Consider the following 17,458-nt stretch of genomic DNA (forward strand, 5'->3'; position numbering starts at 1 on the left):
ATCAGACAAGACATTTTGGGGATGGCTGAAACTTTAGAATTCTAAGTAGATATTTGTACGTTTAAGTGTTTCCCTGGGGGATACAGTTTCCCAGACACATCATCTTGATCATTAATGGTGTTGATGCTCAGAAGCAGCACAGAGTACAATAACGTAAAAAGAGGCACATATTTAGCCTTTCAGTGTCAGTGCTAGAGTGTGATTTTGTTTTATTTTTGTTTTATGTTGCAGTTAATAAGGAGGATTGAAGTTCTTTCATCTCAAGTGTACCATTAGCAATCACCAGAATGATAATTGTTGGGATAGCGGTTCTGGTGTTATATGTTTTCTTCCACGGTCCAAAGATCTTCTTGCCAAAATAGATATAGGTACTCTTGATCTACTGCAGATGTGTGATTTTAGAGAATATTAAAAGCCAATTGATAAACATGCCTCAGGATTTTAATGATTTCTATGATATTTTTATGAGAGATACCTGATAGATGGGTAACTATGATAGTTCTTTTAACATAGACAAATAAAATCTAAAATCTTTTTAGTTTTACCTGGATTATTTTCCTCTATATCTGTGATAGCGAACCTATGGCACGCGTACTAAAAGTGGCACACAGAGCCATCTCTCTGGGCACACCAGCTGTTGCCCATTACCCTTCTGGGTTCTGGTGCACGCATGCGCACCAGCCAGCTGGTCTTCACACATGGGGGACTGCTGGAAACTGGAAGAGCAGGTACCAGCACGCATACGCTTGCTGGAAACAGGAAGCTCACCTTCCCGGCTCATGTATGCGTGCCGGAGGAACTGTTCTTCTGGTTTCTAGTGTTCCTGCATGCGTGCGCCGGGGAACTGTTCTTCTGGTTTCTGGTGTTCTCCTCCCACCCACATGCTCCCGTTTCGGCACTCAGTGCCAAAAAGGTTCATCAACACTTCTCTATATGAATGTGTAATATGGAGTTAGATTAGTTAACTCAGGGGTAGGGAACTATGACTCTTTTATGACTTGTGGACTTCAACTCTGAAGTTGAAGCTGAAATTGATGCTGGCTCAGGAATTCTGGGAGTTGAAGTCCACAAGTCATACAGAGGCCATAGTTGCCTACCTTTGAGTTAACTGAAGACTGATATGAGTGATAAGCAGTGTATGTCCTTGTGGACATTGTTGGATTGTAATTCCCATTATCTTTCATAGCTTGCCACATTGGCTGGGGCTGTTAGGACCTGGAACACCTGAAGGATCAACATTGCCAATTCGTTATTTAGAAAATGCTGATGTTAACTAAGTTCTCATTGATGTCTGTAATGAGGAAATGGCAGGGGTATTGACAAGATAATCTCTGAGTCTTATTGGATTCAGGAGACTTGGATGTTCTGGAAATAATAATGATTGGAGTAATGCTAGAGGAAAACCAGTGATGATTGACTGAATGAAGGAAACTAGGGTATGGTTCAGATTTTCTCCCTTTGATTTGTCATGTAGTTTTTCATCATAGTTGGTATCACAATCGTTAGTATCATGAGCCTCAGGCAGAGATAAAAGATTCTTCATAGTTTTCTGTGACCAGTTAAGCATACATAATGGTCTTAATTGCAAATGGCACTGATAATGATTTTGGATTATCTGTGAGAAATATATCAGAAGCTAAATGTTCCCTGATTTGTCCTATCTGAAAATGTGGGCTGAATATTTGGAGTTATGAGACTAATTAGTCATATACTTTAGTTCTCCCTTGAGCTGTTCAGAGTATCCAGAAGTGGGAGGTGCTTCAGACTCTTCTGGAAAGTCTGGGCTTAAAACTCCGGGACGCTCCTCCTCCTCCACGGGACACCTGCTCAGCGTCCCCCAGTTTTAGCTCAGCCTTCGTGGTAAGAGGTTGTGCACTCCCTGAAGTGGAACAGTTTCTGATTCAGCTAGTCAAGATTCAGGTTTGCTCTTGGGTTAATTCGGCTTGCAAATTTTTCCCCCTCTTAATCTGGCGATTTCAAGGCTTGTGGCTCTATTAGGTTATCACCCCAATAAGTTGAGAGCAGCTCTTTGTGACTGGCGGAGCCTGCCACTTCGCAGGCAGTCTGAGATGGCCGCTTTAGGCAATTAGCCTATCTAATTCCCTGATCGTCTTATCTTTGCGATCTTGCCGGAACGCTCGCAGCCATGGCTCACTTCTCCTTACAGGATCATTTTGGAGAGTCAGCAGCAGCGGCTCGTTAAACTGCTCAGGCATTTAACATCGGAGTTTCTGCCTTCCTGCCTTTTTAAATGGGTGGCTTCAAGTTCGTGCCTAAATATTACAGATGCCATTCCCCGCTGGTTTCCCTTCTTGGGAACTGGGGCAAGTACTTTCCCACTCCACTTTCCTGGGATTATTTCTCTCGTAGCCTGCTGGCGTTGGATAAGCAGGCTAGTCCTTAAACAGGAATTTATTTTTTCTCCTCTCGCAATTGCTTTTGGATTGTTACATTGGAGCGAAGCCTCAAGTGCCATTTCAAACAGTGGGACATTTTTGACAGGAAAGGATCCACCCAAGACCTGTATAGCTGGTTTCCCTTGTTGGGGACCAGGGATCCTGAATATTCCTTTCTTGGAGCGTTTGGGGGGTTTCCCTTGCTGAGGACCCTTAGATACTGTTTCCCATATATACGGGCTTACAGATGGATATAGGCATATGTATATATATATGTGTGTGTTTGGATATAGATATATAGACTTACATTCCTGGAGAAGCGCCCTACTTTCAACCACAGGCGTAGGCACCACCCCTAAGTACAAATTATTATTATTATTATTATTATTATTATTATTATTATTAATAATAATAATAATAATAATAATAATAATAATAATAATAATAATAATAAAGTTAGAGACACGAAGTTCAGTTCTCCACAATGAAAGGTGACAACGTCTTCTGCTCCAAGACAAATAAGTCCCGAGATAAGTCAGTGGGCCCCAAAATGGCCTCTAAGGCGGCGGATAAGGATGCCCATAGACGGCACCAAGCCTTGGAAAGACAGTGGCAGAAACGGGCCAGGGAGGCGGACAAGATGGCAATGACACAACAATCGGATCAGGGCCCAAGTACATTGTTGGGGCCCTTGGACTTATCCACCTAGCCCAGACAGGCTATTTCTGGACAGCCTCCCATAGGCATATCTCCTCCAATGAGCACTGCCCAGCGAATCCCAGAGGCAACCTTCACCCCTATGGCCGCCAGTTTAAGACAGAAGGAGGGATTACCTGAGACTATTCCCATCGAAATGAGGCAATGGATGGAGATGGCCATACAAAAGGGCATTGAAGCTGGAGTTCAGCAATCCATCTGGACCAGACACTTTTTGGCTACTTCAGAAGCGGGATCCCTGTCTGCTCAATCCTTTGCGCATATGGGACATCATCAAACTCAGGTATTCCCCAATATCCCTGACATACCAGCCCAGGGGCTTTGGGAGGAGGTGGAATTAGATGACCAGCATGTTCCCACATGGAGGTGGGGTCGATCCATCAGATGGACTTGGGGTTGTCAGAGGCTGACCCACTAGAACGAGGAATGTTGGATGATGAAGGCCTCATTCCAGACCAACCTACCTTTTCTGGCCTTTTTCGTCTGAACCTCTTTAAATCTTTACTGTTCAAAGCAAAGAACATTACTAAACTAGGCACATCAAGCCCTTATCCATTGTCAACAGGGTCTCAGGACGAATCCGAGGATCTAATATTCTCACAACCGGCTCATGAGGCAGAAACTATTCCTGTCCCTCGTATGTTTGCTGAATTAGTACAAAATCAATGGGTATCAGCAGCATCCTACCCAGCCCCAACAGGGTACGATAAACAATATTATAGTTTGGCAGCAGTTTTCAAATTTTCTCAAAATGCCAGAGGTGGATGAGCCCATTGTGGCACTGGCCTCCTCTTCAACCTTTTCCAACGAGGCCAAGGAAGCCCTGAGACCGGAGGAAAAGAGAGCAGAGTTGGAACTCCGTAGGGCGCATGTTTCTGACGCTTGGGCCATTAGGGCAGCTACAGCTGCGTCTTTTTTTACACGGTCCTCCCTATAATGGCTCTTCCACTTGAGGGATATATTGCTGGCGTCAAATGTCAGAGCCCACCAGGACATTGCTAAGATTATTGCAGCGGCAGAATTCTCTGCTGACCACATTTAATGCAGTCAAATTCTTGTCTAGAGCCATAGCATCCCACGTATCAGCACGGAGACTGCTATGGCTCAGACATTGGCAGGCAGATACCAAGCATAAATGCAAGCTGGCATCAGCCCCAATATCGGGGGATAAATTATTTGGCAGTGTCTTGGAGCCCCTGCTTATTGAGAATAGAAACAAGAAAAAAGTGCTTCCCCTTCTTTTTCGGAGGTCTGAAAACAGAATGCCCAGTTGTTTCGAAGGGGTTCCTTTCGGACCTACTATCAAGGCCCATACAGTCCCAGATCGCAAAGAACATCAGGCTACAGACCCAGTTTTAGACAGGATAGGTCGGAATCTTCCAACAGAGGTCAGCGGGGAGGCCAAAACAGAAAAAAACCCAGAGGTACCAGAGGCCAATTTTTTCGTAGCCCCAAGTGAGTCCTTGACAGCAGCTCCAATTGAAGGGTGGCTAAAATTGTTTGCTGATCAATGGGACAGCTCCACCTCTGATGCGTGGGTCAGGGACTCTGTTAGATTTGGTTTGGCGCTAGAGTTTCAATCCTCCCCTCCGAACTTTTTCATTAGGAACCCTAGGTCCATGGACCCCATTAAGAGAATGTTGATGCAGGAGGCTATCAATCATCATCTGCATATTCGGGCCATTAGAGAGGTCCCATCTGAACAATGGGGTCAAGGCTATAACTCTCAATTGTTTGTGGTCCCAAAGAGTTCAGGGGGTTGGAGGGCAATTCTGGACCTCAAACGTCTGAACAGATCATTGGTTTATCAAAAATTCAAAATGACTACTCTCTAGTCTTTTCTGCTCAGCGTCAGAGAGAACGATGTCCTGACCTCTATAGATCTGACAGAGGCTTATCTACAAATACCTTAGATTTTGCTATTGTGAACAGCACTACAAATATATCACCCTACCATTCGGTCTGGCGTCGGCCCCCTAGGACTTTTACCAAGGTCCTAGCGGCTTTGGCTGCCTCCCTCAGGATCAGATCTATTCGTTTACAATGTTATCTGGATGATATTTTAATTTTGTCATCTTCCAGACATCAAGCAAATTTGGATACCAAGATTACTCTGGAGACCCTTCAAGGTCACGGCTTTTCCATAAATTGGGATAAAAGCCATTTGATCCCTTCAACTAGGTTAGTTCATTTAGGGGCAATGATAGATGCCGTGGAGGGCAAGGTTTTTCTCTCTCAGGACATGTTGAGTAGTATCCAGTCTTTGGCCAGAGAGTTCAGAGCCTTAAAGAGGATTTCCCTGGCAGTTCTGTCTCAACTGTTAGGGAAACTGATTTCTTGTATTTCCATTGTGCCTTGGGCTCGATTCCATTCTAGAGATCTGCAATGGTTCCTGCTACCTTTCCAGCGATCCGGAAGAGCCACTTTCAACATCCGGATAAAGGTATTGCACAATGTTCTCCGATCGCTCCGCTGGTGGTCAGAAAACACGATAAACAAGGGGTGTCCTTTCAATGAACCTTGCAGGGCAACGATCACAATCGATGCCAGTCTGGTAGGATGGGGAGCTCACTTCCAATCCCACACTGCACAGGGAATTTGGACTATTTGCGAACTATCACAAAGCATCAACTTGTTGGAGCTGCGAGCAGTTCATCTGGTGTTACACAGTTTACCCCTTTTCCAATCACGCCACGTTCTGGTCTTGACAGACAATATCACAACCAAGGCCCATGTAAATAGATAGGGGGGTACCCACTCCAAACTTTTGATGCTAGAGATGGCCAGGTTGTTCAAGTGGGCTGAGGCCAATCTGTTGTCGCTCAAGGCAGAGCACATAGCAGGGGCCTTAAACACACAAGCGGACTGGCTCAGCCTCGATAGATCAGGCAGAGTGGCGCCTACACCCGTATCTCTTCCAGGAAGCAGTGCAGAGGTTTGGGCAACTGGTGATCGATCTATTTGCCTCTCCCCGCAACGCCCAATTGCCCCGGCATATTTCAAGGTACCCAACTCAGGGGGCGGAGGCTGTCAACGCTCTGCGATGTCAGTGGCCTCCCGGACTTCTATATGCGTTTCCTCTACTCCCTGTAATACCCAGGTTGATCCAGAAGTTATTGGAGGAACGAGCGGACTTGATATTGGTCGCCGCTTACTGGCCCAGGCAAACGTGGTTTACGGACTTACAGGACCTGTCTAGAGAACAACCTTGGAAAATTCCACTGTCGAGGGTTTCCCTCTCACAAGGGCCGGTACTTTACCTGGACCCACAATGGCTCAGCCTAGCCGTATGGAGGTTGAGCGGAACCGTTTAAGGACCCAACAGATTTCAAGGATGCCATACAAGCATCCAGATGGTCCTCTACAAATCGTATATATGAGGCCACATCGTCCGCTTTCTGTCGCTGGTGCTGGGGGCCTAAGATAGACCCAACTGCCCCATCAATAGGACAATTATTGGACATTTTACAGGAGGGGTTGACCAAGGGTTTATCTCCAAATACTTTACGCAGACAGGTGGTGGCCTTAGCCTCGGTGATATCCTGGGGTGACCTTCATTCCATAACACACCATCCACATATCCGCAGCTTTCTTAAGGGTTCTGCAAACTTACGACCTCCTGTAATTCACTGCTATCCCACTTGGGAGCTCAACAAGGTGTTAACCGCACTTACAACTGGCCCGTTCGAGCCTTTAAGAACTGCTAGTCTCAAATTCCTGACATATAAGGTGGTCTTCTTAATTGCGATCACATCAAAAGGAGGATTTCCGAGTTGGCATCATTGTCGAGGAGAAAGGACGTGTGCGTGTTTCATGTGGACAGAGTGGTTCTCAGATTGGATCCATCATTCATCCCTAAGGTAAATTCAGCCTTCCATAGAGTGCAGGAGTTGGTGCTTCCAAATTTTTGTCTGAAACCATCTCATAGACTGGAGCATCAATGGCATCGACGTTCAAAGGGCATTAAGCATCTATCTAGACTGCATGGCGGCATTTCAGAAATCTGAGGCTCTATTCCTATCCTTCAATTCATCCCCTTTAGGACACAGGGTGTCGTCGATGACCATTGGTAGATGGTTGAGAGCCACCATAGCTAAAAGTTACAAATGCCAGTCCATCTCAGTTCCTATGGGCATTACAGCCCACTTGACAAGGAGTGCGGCAACATCAGCAGCATGGGCCACTCGGGCTTCCATAGACGAAATCTGCAGAGCGGCGACTTGGGCTTCACCATCGCCTTTTGTCAGAAATTATAAAATTGATGTCTATGCCTCAGCAGACGCTTCATTTGGCAGAAGAGTCCTGCAGAGGGTTCATCGAGTTTAGGAGTGGATTTTGATCCAGACGGAGTCTCTCCCTAAGGACAGGCCAAGCTTTGGTATGTCCCACTTCTGGATGCTCTGAACAGCTCATGGGAGAAAGGACGTTAGTACTTACCTGATACTCCCCTTCTCTGTGAGCTGTGAAAAGCATCCAGCCCCACCCATTTCTTTCCATCTGGTGGGGTTCCGTTCCGGTCAGGGATCTAGATTAGGTGATGAGTCCCGCACTTTGGTACTCAGTCTTCGCAAAACTGGGGGATGCTGAGGAGGTGTCCCGTGGAGGAGGAGGAGCGTCCTGAAGTTTTAAGCCCAGTTTTTCCAGAAGAGACTGGAGTACCTCCCACTTCTGGATGCTCTTCACAGCTCACAGAGAACGGGTGTATCAGGTAAGCACCAACACCCTTTTTGCTTTTCCTAGTTACTTATAGTAGGCAAATAGATAGCAGTGGAAGAGAATTCCATTAATGTTTTATAAAAGTCTTTCAACCTCCACTATTATAAATGCCAGAATCTAGTTATGTTCCATTCTAGCACATGTCAGTCAAACATGTAGTTGTATCTTGATTCCAGAGACTTTGATTTGAATGAAATTGTCCAGTTCTATATTACCATTTTTCTGGTCCATTTAGGTACTAGTTATTAAAAATTTAAAAATATAATATGATATGGAAAGTTAATTAATAATATATGAATGTAAACCTAAGAAGAAAAGACTACAGATATTGCGCACAAGAAATATGTACCAATCAACACACTGCATAACTGAAATAAGGTTTTATTTTTTGTTTTATGTTTTATGTTTATGTCTGTTGTCAAAAATAAAAAACTTTTTATTAAAAAAAAAGGAAAGGGGTGAGGTCAATAGTGGATAGTTTGAGGGGAAGAGTGTGGATTTGGGGATGTGACAACAGAGTCAGGTAATGTGTTCCAGGCATTGACCACTCTGTTGCTGAAGTTGTATTTTCTGCAATCAAGTTTGGAGCGGTTTACATTGAGTTTATATCTGTTGTGTGTTCTTTTATTGTTGTAGTTGAAACGGTTGAAGCTGAAGTAGTCATATGACATTGTAGCAGATAATTTTGTGCAATACTTTTATTAAATATTTTTATTACTCTGATGACCCAGGGTAGGATACAAAACAAACACAGTCACAGAAAACAGGTGAAGCCCCTTTTATTCCTTCAGTTTGCTTCCAAGCTCCGAATATCTTTGACGGAAGACAAAAAATATTTTCCGCACAGTTACATGAAGAAGGAAAGAAAGCAACAAAAACCAGGCAAGATAAGGGCTGGAGGATGTCCACAGATAACACACACTGGGAAGGACACCAAACTCAGAGAGGAACTATAAGCTAGAGATTTTGCATGATTTGTTTCCAGCATTTGCCAGTACGCAGGTCCAAACTCTTATTCAGTTTTCACACCTGCAGCCCATGAAGAGAATCAAGACCGTCTCCTCCTGAGGAGACCACATCTCTCCCTTATCCTCTCCTCCCTGCGTGTCCTAGGATGGATAGGAGATGGTCCTGGGTCCTCCTCTGACTGCTCAGCTGGCCTCTGCCCTTCCCCAGCTCCTCCACAACCTCCAGAGTCACACTTCCCCTCTCTGTCAGCTATTCCTCCTCCCTCAGAGTCAGTCTCCACCAGGGGCATGACAATTACTATTTTTTTAAAAAAAAATAAAAAGCTTTCTATCTTGAGGAATCTCTCAGCAGATTCTATGCATCAGCCTTTAATCAAACAGCACTGGTATTCTAAAACAGACATTTTAGCAGTCTTGGAGCAATCTCACGATTTAAAGAAAAATAAATGTTTATATCAGGCAGAAATACTTTATTTGTTCTTATTTGAGTTACTGTGCTTTTGTGATAATAGATTAATGATCTGATTGTGTCTTAATGGTAAGATTTATGCAAGATTTGAAAAAGTTATTTGCCAATGTCAGTGGCATTTGTTGAACATGGCAAGCCATCAACACTTTGGAGTACAGGCTCTGATAGAAAAATCTGCCATTGCCTGGACTTGGAATAGGAGCAGTCAAAGAATGTAGATTTTTGGTGTAGTCTTCAACTGGCTGCTGACTGTATTTCCCCTAAATAGGTCCCGTGAGAAAGGGGTCTGGTGAGCTTGCTTAAGAGCTCTCAATGTACTTATGACAACCCCCTCCTTCAATCACTTGGTTTGGTTTGATGAATCTTCTAGTCCTGAATGGGGTTGCATTGCCCCAATCAAAACTAGTATAATCTGGGTTGACTGTCATTTCCAGCTCAAGGAGCAGGTGGCAGAGGATCAGCCTATATGGGAATCGTACCCATTCTTGGACCTCCTTTTAGCCAGTCTTCACCATCTTGCAGATACACTGTTACAGTAGATTGTACATGGGGTTATTCTTAAAGAGATAATCAGAAGCTACAGGTGGCCCAAACATCTGTCCATGTCATACTTATGCTGCATTACCTGTTTTAATCAGTTAACTTCCAGGTGGAATTCAGGGTTGTTGTATTACCTTCAAAACCATATATGGCAGAAGACCGTTATCAAAATGATCATCTGTTTCTCATAGAATCTGCCCATTGCATACAATCCAACAGAGTTGGCTTGCTTTGGGTTCTCTTAATTAAATAACTAGGACCCAGGAAATAATCCTTCCCTATTGCTGCACCTGCCATCTGCAACAGGGTCTCCCTGGATACTTAACTGGGTATGGCTACCCATCTTTAAATGGCCCTTAAATTTTGGTTCATCCCCCAGGCCTTGGGTTAGGCCTATCTCAATTGGAGAATGGAGCAGATGTTCTTTTTAATTTATTCCCTGTGGTTGACTCCTGTTCTGTTCTTCTGTGATCCTGTTTTCTATCTATTTTTAGTTGTGAACCTGTCCAGAATTGTCAGGAGGTATCAGGAGGCCTAGAAGTTTGATGAGTAAATAACTAAATGGAGGCTTGTCTATTGAAAAAAAAGACTAATAGTCAATTAAAATTAAAGACTTCTGCGTGAGTTTGTAATTTCACTTTCATATAAATTCAGAAAAAAAGGATCTCAAAGGAAGGACAAACACACATTTATCCTAAAGAAAAGAATTTTAGTGTGGTCACTGAGCAGAACTGATAACAGAAACACACTAAAAATTAAAGTAGGAAAAATGTCAAACAGAAAAGGAATACTTCACATGGAATATTTTATACATGCAATCTCCAATTTGGAGTCTGAAATGGTAGAGACTAGGATGTAAAATTCTGCTTAAGAAAGCAAGCCAGAAATGTTATTTTTAAATCTCATTTTTGCCATAAACTCATAGAGGTTATGCAATCTGGGTTGTATAGATCAGCGGTCGCCAACCAGTGGGCTGTGGAAAAATTTTGGTGGGCCGCAGAAGAAATGGCCCCCAAAAGCAATTAATCTGGCTGCGCAGTTCTCGTGCCTCCTGGCTCTTCAAGGGACCCCAGAGTCAGGTCCCTGAGATGCATGTGCCAACCAGCTCCCACATACGGGCGGCGGCAACAACAGTCCCCTACCCCAGCGCCCACTGACAGCTCTCTCCATTAGTTCTCTCATTTTGAATTGCTCCTGCCCCTCTCTCTTTCCCTCCCTCTCCCCCTCGTGCCCATGTGCAGGCAGCCAAGTAAAGGGAGACGGAGACGTGCACAGGTCTCATCTCCTGCAGCCCTCGCTGCCTCTCCCAACATTGAAGCCTCAGAGATGCAGGCAAAGCCGCCGGAGCAGTAGTGCCCAAGTTGCCTTAGCATGCTTGGTTAGTTAAGAATTGCCCTACCCAGAGAAGGAGGTGCTGGAGGAGGAGGAGGCAGTAGTGGGGAAGTAAGCAACTCAGGGCGCTACTGCTGCAGTGGTTTTACCTGCATCTCTGAGGCTTCGATGTTGGGAGAGGCAGCGAGAACTGCAGGAGCTGAGAGCTGCGCACGGCTCCGTCTCCCTTTCCTTGACTGCCTGCATGAGGGGGGAGGGGGAAGGAAAGAGAGGTGGGAACAATTCAAAACTAGAGAACTAATGGGGAGAGCTAACAGTGAGCGCCGGGGGAGGGGATTGTTACCGCTACCGTGTGTGGGACCTGGTTGGCGCGTGCATCTCAGGGACCTGACTCCGGGGTCCCTTGAAGAGCCGGGAGGCGTGAGAACTGCAAGTGGGAGCATTTGGTGATTTCGAAGAACTCCTGGAACGCAGTAGATTGACGTTTTGTAGGTCTTGGTGAAAGAGTGAGCTTTGTTTCGCCTCCTTTCCTCCCCTGGTAATGCGAGAGATGCTTTCTCTCCCCCCCCGCCCCCAAATAATCACTGGCTGTGGCTGGGTTTTGCAGCGAAGTGTTAAAGTGAGTAAACTGCCCCCATGGACACCTTTCCTTGCCTGTCTCCAGGTGAGGCTGGAAGGGTACCCCCCCCAGCTTTTCCTCGGCTGCAGATCTGAGCTCTCTCGATCCTCCACCTGGGATCTGAAAGGAGCTCCCACTTTCTCCTCCTCCCCTCCCCCAATTAATCACCAAGGGCGGCAGTCCTTCTGTAGGCAGATGCCTGCTGAGAAGCCCCTGGAGTGGCGACCAAGGGGCGCTGCCCCCCAAGGAGAGCAAAGCTCTCCCTTTCTGTCTCTGTTTCTTCCAGCAGCAGTTGCCCTGAGGCCCCTCAGCTCCGCTCTTCTGTCTCTTTGCAAGGTGCCAAGTGGAGGGAGGTTTCCAGGCAGGAACGTTTTATTTTGTTATCATTAAGCATTTACATTTTTGTTATAATTAAGAGAGTCTCTCTGTGTGTGTGTATCTGTATATATATATAATTATTATTAAATTTATATTTAACATAAAACATTTTTGTATTAAATATATTAGCTTTTTTTAAAAAAATCATATTAGTGGTCCTCGGGATTTAAAAGTATGAGTTTGGTGGTCTCTGAGGTCCAAAAGAGTGGCAACCCTTGGTATAGATGACGTTAGAAAATAATGTCAAACTCTTTAGAAGTTCGGGAGAGTAATTTAAATCACAAACTTTATTGTTTCTTTTAAATAGGATCTTTTGCAAACATGTTCATAAGCAACATTTTTAATTTAGGCTTCATTTTTAAAACTCCTTTATAAAGTAGGAAAAAGCATTTGGCCTGTGTAATCTTCCATATGTCTAATCAATCCTGTTATTTATTTATTTATTTATTTATTTATTTATTTATTTATTTATTTATTTATTCATTCAATTTTAAAACTGCCCGTCTTTCTCACAGAATACAGGTAATCCTAGAGTTAAGAAAGTAATAGAGCCTGTCAATTACATTCCTTATCTGAGTATTCATTAAATGAATGTGACCCTCAGCTTTACCCAATGCATTTGTTAATTGAATGCATAGGTTGTTAAGTGCACATGAGGTATCTCAGGGTGGGGAAAACCTTGGGGTGGGGGGCTAGTGCTTCTGACCACCAAAGACCTTCCTTGACCCACTGAGATATCTCATACTATAACACACACACCCATTCTGCCCCACTGGGTCTCAACTGGGCCTGTGGAGACTCACTTACCTTTCTTTTCTTTTTTTAAATTTTTTTTATTGAACAAAAAAAAACATTTAAAAACAGGGAATGTGGTGTAATCATCCTGACACACCTGATTGTCTTACATATCTATTTGGGATGATAAATAATACATATTTACATAGTATATACATCAATATCAATAATTCTTTATAAGATGTTATCTTAACATCCTTATCTCATTTTAATTTAGATTTTAAGTCCTTCCTTTTTCCCAACCAGTAGTAAGACTTTTTCAATACTTTATAATATTCAGATTCATCTTTATTTTTTAATTCCAGTTAATTTATCCATTTCTGCCCATGTTCATATCTTTTTAATTATCTCCGCTTCATCTGGAATTTCCTTAAGTTTCCATTTTTGAGCATAGACTAGTCTTGCAGCCATAATCATATGTATTATTAGGTACATCATATCTTTATTATACCTCTCTATGCTAATTCCCAATAAAAAAAGTTCCAGTTTATATTCAAGTTTGATTTCTCACCCATTTCCTCTAGCCATCTCTGGATTTTATGCCAGAATTCTTGGGTTTTCCTACTAGTCCACCATACATGATATATGATCCATTTTCTTGGGAACATTTCCAGCAAATAGGAGATAAATTTGGATACATTTTAGCTAATTTTGTTGGAGAAATGTGCCACCTATAAAACATTTTGTATAAATTTTCTTTGTACAATGTGGTCAATGTTATTTTTTTTTGTTTCTTTCCTATAGAATTTGTCATTTATCCAAATTAATACCATCTCCAATATCATCCATGCCAACATCGTTTCTTTTACTTGTTCCTCCTCTAATTTATATTCCAATAATATTCTATAAATTTTCCTTATCAATTTATCATCTCCCAGTAGTATTTCATCTAATTTCATTTTTTGTCTACTAATTCCCTGATCTCTCATATCTTTCCTATATCGTGATTGGACTTGTAGGTAAACCCACCATTCCAAATCCATTGTTTGCTCTTTCAGTTCTTGCCTTGATTTTAGTTTTCCCGTCTCATTTAGAATATCTTCATACGTAATAATTTTTCCTCGGCGAAGCAAGTTTGGGTGCATTAAGGCTTCCAATATGGATAACCATATTGGTGCGTCTATATATATATGTTATTTAGTTTTATTCCATACCGATAATAATGCCTGCCTAATCTTATGTCTTTGAAAGTATCGGTGGGTCTCTTGTCTATCTGTGCTATCCTGCTTTCAAGTTGTGGCCTTCTAGAGATAACATTCTTCTATTATCAAAAGTTATCCACTCCCTCATTCAGGTGAGCGTTGCAACTTGATAGTAGATTTCCCAATCGGGTAAGCCAAAGCCACCTCTTTCTTAAGTGTCTTTCAACAGTCTTAATTTAATCTTGAGCTTTTTCCTTTGCCATATAAAATTTAATATTAATTTGTCCAAATCATTGAAGTACTTTTTGTAATTTTATGGGGATGTTTTGGAAAATAAACAGTAGTTTTGGCAATACATTCATTTTTATGACTGCTATTCTGCCCATGAAAGATAACCTTAAATTATCCAATTTTTCCAAATCTTCTGTTATGTGTTTCATTAGTGGAATATAATTGTCTTCCTTAATTGTTACGCATCTTGCCAAAATCTTAATACCCAAATATTTTACCTTGTTTACTATCTGGATGTCCATTATCTTTGTCAATGCTTCTTTTTGCTTATTCATCATATTTTAGTAATTATTTTAGTTTTTTCCTTGTTAATTTTCAGCCCCACAACTTGTCCATATTCTTCTAGATTTTCTATAAGTTTTGGTCCAGAATTTTGTGGGTCTTCTAGAATAAAGACTAAGTCATCTGCGAAGGCTTGTAGCTTAAACTCTTCTTTATTAATTTTTAATCCTTTTATTTGTGTTTCTTTTCTAATTGTTCTTGCTAATACTTCTAATGGTAGAATAAACAGGAGTGGCGATAATGGACATCCCTGCCTTGTTCCTTTTTGTATTTTAAATTTGTTTGTCATTTCCCCATTAATTAATATTTTTACTTCCTGATTATTATATATTGCCGAAACCACATTTAAAAATTTCTGCCCAAAGTCCATATATCTAATTTGTTGCAGAATAAAGTTCCATTTGACATTGTCAAAAGCCTTTTGGGCGTCTAGGAACAGTAGTGCCACCTGATCTCCATTATGTTCTTCATAGTATTCTAAAGTATCCAGGATTATCTTTATATTATTTTTAAGTTGTCGTTGTGGGAGAAAGCTGTTTTGGTCTATGTGAATAAATTCATTTAAATTTGTTTTAAGTCTGTTGGCTACTATTGTTACAAAAATTTTATAATCCACATTTAGCAAGAATATTGGTCTGTAGTTGCTAATATTTGTCTGATCAGTATCTTCTTTAGGAATACTTATGATCATCATTTCGTTCCAGGTTTGTGGGACTTGGCCTCTTTTAAAACTGTTGGTGCCACAACTTTATTACTTTACTTTAAATAACCTATTTCCTAATATTTCTTGTTGACTCTTATACAACTCAGGTGGAAGCCCATCTGGTCCTGTTGCCTTGTTATTTTTTTGTTTATTTATCCCCATAATTACTTCATCTAATCTAATTTCATCATTTAACATATTTTTATTTTCTTCTGAAATTTTGGGGAGCTCTGCTTTCTTTAAGCTTCTTATCACTTTTTCTTCTTTAGGGTGATTATCTTCATTACATAGTGTCTCATAAAATCTATGGCTTATATTTCTTTTGTCTGCCTCTTGGTAGCAGACAATTTAGTAATCCATCTTTTCTCTAGCACGACAATTGGAGAATCCACGGATGGGTTGACAGATGCCTTTCTGCCTGGAGACTTAAGTCCATAATCTTTGCCACGCCCCTGTCAACTGTCACTTCTCCCCAGTTTACGACTCAGTCTCGCCCTAAGAGGTTGTGGCAAAGATTGGCTCAAGATCTTCTGTCAGAAGCTTGGATTCTCCAGTCTGTTATTTAATGCTGTCAGGTTAGATCTTGCAGCACTGTCAAAGCACTGTGGAGAGTTGTTTTTTCCCCGTCTTTTTCTGGATTTCTAGCCATTCCCTGTAGCCCTCTAGTTTCCAGCTGCTTGCGAGGGGAGTATTTTCCTACGTGCAGAAAGCCTGCCACTCACCTGAGATGCCGCTTCTTAGAAGCTCCGCAAGCCTCTCAACAGCTGTTTTTTAAATTTTTCTTTCCCTTGAGGCTCTGCGGCTATTAGAAGCTTTAGAGGCTCCTTTTCTTTCGCTACTTGCATTCCGGAGACTATTAAGGGGGGCCTTTTAAACTTGCTCTGCTGTCATCAGCAGCCTTTTGGGGAATGCGTGGTTACAGGAGGGGTATGCTGGCTACCAGTGCTGGTTTGCTAACACAGAGCCCAGACTTATTTAGCCTGATTTTTAAGGACGGTGATCAAGGGGCTAAGAAACTGTCAAGATGGCTGAACAGCTTCTGTCGGCCCATAGCATGGCATGGCAAGTAGCCTCCTCCTCTTCTTCCTCTTCTCCCAAAAAGAGATCCAGCTCCAGAAGGGGTAGATCAGCTAGCCAGGAGGAAGCTGAAAAAATTAAATCTAAGGCTGTCTACTCCAGAAAACCATTGAGGACTGAAGAGAAAGGTGCCAACAGAAGGCAGAAAGCCCTGGAAAGACAGTTTTCCAAAGTGCAAGAGACGGCTCAGCAGGAAAGTATCACTTCTGTTGCCTTGACTCAGACCATTATTCCCCCCCCCCCCCAGCCAGCTTTCCAAGACTACTGTTGCAGTTCCTATGAGCTGATCACCAGAGGACAATAGGGAACATTTTTCTATTTTTCCAACTGAAGGTCAGGTTGAGACAAAGCAGTTTCCCTTTGACTATAGGGTTTCTGAAGGTGCTGATCCCCAGATTAGGGAGCGGGCTTTCACCCCGAGGCAATTTTTACTCCCACAACGGCGGGTCCCTGCCCAATCGATAGGCAGGGGCCTGGTCTATCTGAGGAACTCAAATTCCTCATTTCACAAGCTATCTCCCAAGGAGTAGCCACCTACATCTTGGGAGACATGCTGCTTCTGTTACCTTCTCAGCAGTCACATCACTACATGTATACTAGGGAAGCTGGGTGGTCACAGGGGGCTACATCTCCCGCCCATTCAATCAGAAGCAGGGCATCTGTCTTAGAGGAAGTAGACCAGGTGGAACAAGGGTTCTTGGACGATGACCTTGACCTGGCCCCTGACCCCCCACCTTTGACTGGACTCTTCCGTCCAGCGCTGTTCAAGTCCCTCCTTCATAAGGCCAAGGCAATGGCCCAGATTGGGACTTCTTCATCCATACCTGTGGAACCATCAGGTCAGACAAGGCTGAATTCTCTAAACCCATCATGACGCAGGAAAACATCCCCTGCCCCAGGTTCTTCCCTGGAAGTAATTTAGAGGCAGTGGAATCAGCCTGGTACTTTTCCCAAGCTGGGTAGCAATGACAGGAGCATTTTAATATGGCTCCTTCTTTGTCAGACACCTTAGAGTTGCCTACAGGGAATGACC

The 17,458-nt window shown here is 42.9% G+C and overlaps 1 protein-coding gene across 4 annotated transcripts in view; it reads left to right on the forward strand.

Annotated features, from left to right (window-relative positions):
• LCORL (ligand dependent nuclear receptor corepressor like) overlaps nt 1-17,458 on the forward strand; it is an 82,007-nt gene that overhangs the window by 20,241 nt on the left and 44,308 nt on the right. The window lies entirely within an intron of this gene.

Source organism: Pseudonaja textilis, chromosome 6 (assembly GCF_049901715.1).
Source record: "Pseudonaja textilis isolate UNSWEBS1 chromosome 6, rPseTex1.2, whole genome shotgun sequence".
NCBI lineage: Eukaryota > Metazoa > Chordata > Lepidosauria > Squamata > Elapidae > Pseudonaja > Pseudonaja textilis.